General features: G+C 45.3%; 1 long non-coding RNA gene across 1 annotated transcript; it reads right to left on the bottom strand.

The window, feature by feature from the left end:
- Positions 1–362: 362 nt before the first annotated feature.
- Positions 363–1,340, bottom strand: LOC135373638 (uncharacterized). The gene is made up of 2 exons (XR_010416530.1): positions 842–1,340; positions 363–505 (listed from the first exon to the last, which is right to left on the bottom strand). It is a non-coding gene; the product is annotated as an uncharacterized LOC135373638 (long non-coding RNA).
- Positions 1,341–3,072: the final 1,732 nt, after the last annotated feature.

Raw genomic sequence — 3,072 nt, 5'->3', positions numbered from 1 at the left:
AGGCTCTCAAGCTTCAAACATGTAATGCGTGCGCTCGTCGTGCTCGAGCCGTTATAACACTGATACGCGTAAACATATAAAAAGATATCCACTCTCACTGGTGACTAGCACATTAGCAGATTAATACCAACAGATAATGTCTCGGTCAGTAGTAATGTAACAACCCAAGATTTACACAGAAAATCCACGGCAAGTATTGCACTTTTTACTTTAAATTATTTTAAAATTACTTTAAATTTTTTAAAAAATTTCAATTTTTTAAATTTTTAAATTGGGCAAAATCTGACTCAGTGCAATACTTGTCGTGGATTTTCTATGTAAAACTCGGGTTGTAGGAAATAAAAAACTAGATAGAAAGGAAGCAGACAGTAGGAAATGATTTATTTGAAAATCAACGACGCCATCTTGAAGAAATCACGCCGGGGCGACTGGAGCACGACGGTTGCAGAGGCAGGTGGCACGCTAGTTCCAAGGCATCACACCAGATGGCGCCAGCATCGTAGCTCTATACGAGAAACACAGAGAACAAGAAAGTACTAGCGACACGTAAAAATGGCAACACTGCTCGACAAGTCTAAGCATGCCAGAGCGCGTGGAAAAGGCCTAACCGCTACTGCTAAACAGCACGGAGAAAACACTACACATTGGGGGAAAAGGCTTAAGGCAATCGACTAGGCCTAACCACAGCGTCACAACACTTCGCGGCTAACACAAGGCGGGAACCACACGATGGTAAACGTGCGTCAACAGGCTTGGACACCGCTAAACAAGTCTAAACATGCGAGAAAAGGCTTAACACGAGCACGGTAAAACAACGCGCAAACATCGGTAAGTCACTCACCTTTTTCCCCGCTGCGACGGAGCGTCCGCTCTCGTCGACAGCCAGGGATCAAGTGACGACGGAGCGAACGACCGCACGTCTTCTCCCAACGAGAGCCAGAGGTGGACTGACGTAAGCGCCACTCTACGGGTGCTACGCATGCGCGCGCTCGTAGCGCCCTCTGCGCGCTCCTACCGCCACCTGCGAGAGGCTAAGAGAGAAGAGCATTCCTGCGCCCCCTGCTGGCCGTTCTCATTGGTCCAGACATCATCCTATTGTCTCAGGGCTACACTGTTTTTTTCCACTAATGCTCCTCTAGACAAGGTCAATCTGCAGTGAAGCCACGGTATGACGTCCTCATGCACCTGCGTGGCTCAAGGACGCGTGCGCTCTAGACAGGGGACCTATTATTTATTGAATCACTATCCCAAGGTTATTTCCTTTATTCTTCTATAACGATTGCATAGGAAACTATTGCAGAAGAGCACCATGCACGAAAGCTGATCGTAGGAATTCCAAAGTCTTACTAAATGATACTTGCAAAAGAACAAAATATCCTAACATGTAACCCCATCAACGGCTAATAAGAGGACAAGGCACTCAACAAATCAACGCGCGCAGAACTCAGGGCAGCACTATCGTCAAGACGACAATGTTCCTTGTCAAAAAAGACAAAATACAAAGCGTTAACAAAGGAAAGCATGCATATCGGGGCATGTCAGGACACGTCAGGACAAATTCGCACGACTGTTGGGCAACAGAGGAAAACGAACACTTGAACAGAGTGAAAAGACGCTCACTATCATCGGACACGTACACTACATTCCCTCATTGTAAATCCGCTCGTCACAAAATCCACCTGCATCGTCGAACACCATTCACCAGTGACGAACCACACATCCGCACCCCATCAGAGGCAGACAGAACCCCGCCTAAGCTACGCTCTTCTACTGACGATCAACGCAATTGCCAGGATCATAATTACCGTGTCTACATCCGCCAGTGTCCAAGAGAGAAGTGAATCCTTGCGTCCCCTGCAGGCCAGTCTCATTGGTCCAGACATCATCCAATTGTCTCAGGGCTACACTGTTTTTTTCCACTAATGCTCCTCTAGACAAGGTCAATCGGCAGTGAAGCCACGGTATGACGTCATCATGCACCTGCGTGGCTCAAGGACGCGTGCGCTCTAGACAGGGGACCTATTATTTATTGAATCACTATCCCAAGATTATTTCCTTTATTCTTCTATAACGATTGCATAGGGAACTATTGCAGAAGAGCACCATATATGAGAGGAGATTATAGCATTTCATTCCCAAAGTCTTACTGTACAGGGAAAAAAATGGTTCAGCAAGACATGTTCATCCCACCCGAGAGCCAGGCAGATAATTGAATAATGATGCTTTGTTCCTCCTGAATAAAGTCACACACCTGTCCCCCTCGCGGTTACTCTCTGAACTAAATGAATCGCAAAAGTATTAAGAATAGCACTATTCCCATTCAAGGCAGCACTATCGTCAAGAATGTTTCTCTTCAAAAAGGAAAAATCTACATCTAGAAGGAAAGCATGTCAGAACAAGCCCAGGCATGTCAGCGCATGTTTGTCAGACAACAAGGGGGAAAAAGCGAAAAGAAACAAAGAAGGAAACCAGCATCAAACTATTTCTAAGCACACGCACTCCTCTTGTTCAAAAACAGTGCTCATCATAAATCTGTCCAGGGGAATACACACCATTTTGCTACACTTTTTTCAGTAACAGTCAACGCATTGCTACAGACTGCGTGACGTCATCACATCCTGTCTGAAGAAGAAGACAGCGGCAAAGACTCCTATTAATTATTGAATCGCAAGATTATTTCCTTTGTCCTACTCTTAATGACATTCATTCTCTCATTAAAATTCAACAAAAAAGCACCCTGCATATTAACGATTTTCACCCCAAAGGCTCATCATGGTCATTAGAATTACAGTAAACTACCACTGCTCTTTAAAATTATAAGTGAGTCCACTCCACATCACCTCCAGGCTTATGTAATACATGACCCTTTCTATGCTCATACATTCGTTGTCTGAGGCTACACCTGCGAGCAAAAAGGCGCGGAAGCCGGGTGGGCAAAGTTCCATTCGCGCATTGCGAGCAAAAAGGCGGGAAAGCCTGGGAGCAAAGTTCTATTCGCGCACTCCAAAGCACAAGACAGAACGCCTTTACGGAACATGATGGCATTCCTATACTATATTAATGATTATTGCA

The sequence above is a fragment of the Ornithodoros turicata genome, unplaced genomic scaffold (assembly GCF_037126465.1).
Source record: "Ornithodoros turicata isolate Travis unplaced genomic scaffold, ASM3712646v1 Chromosome28, whole genome shotgun sequence".
NCBI classification, from domain to species: Eukaryota; Metazoa; Arthropoda; class Arachnida; order Ixodida; family Argasidae; genus Ornithodoros; species Ornithodoros turicata.
This window is presented reverse-complemented; position numbering and strand designations above follow the sequence as displayed.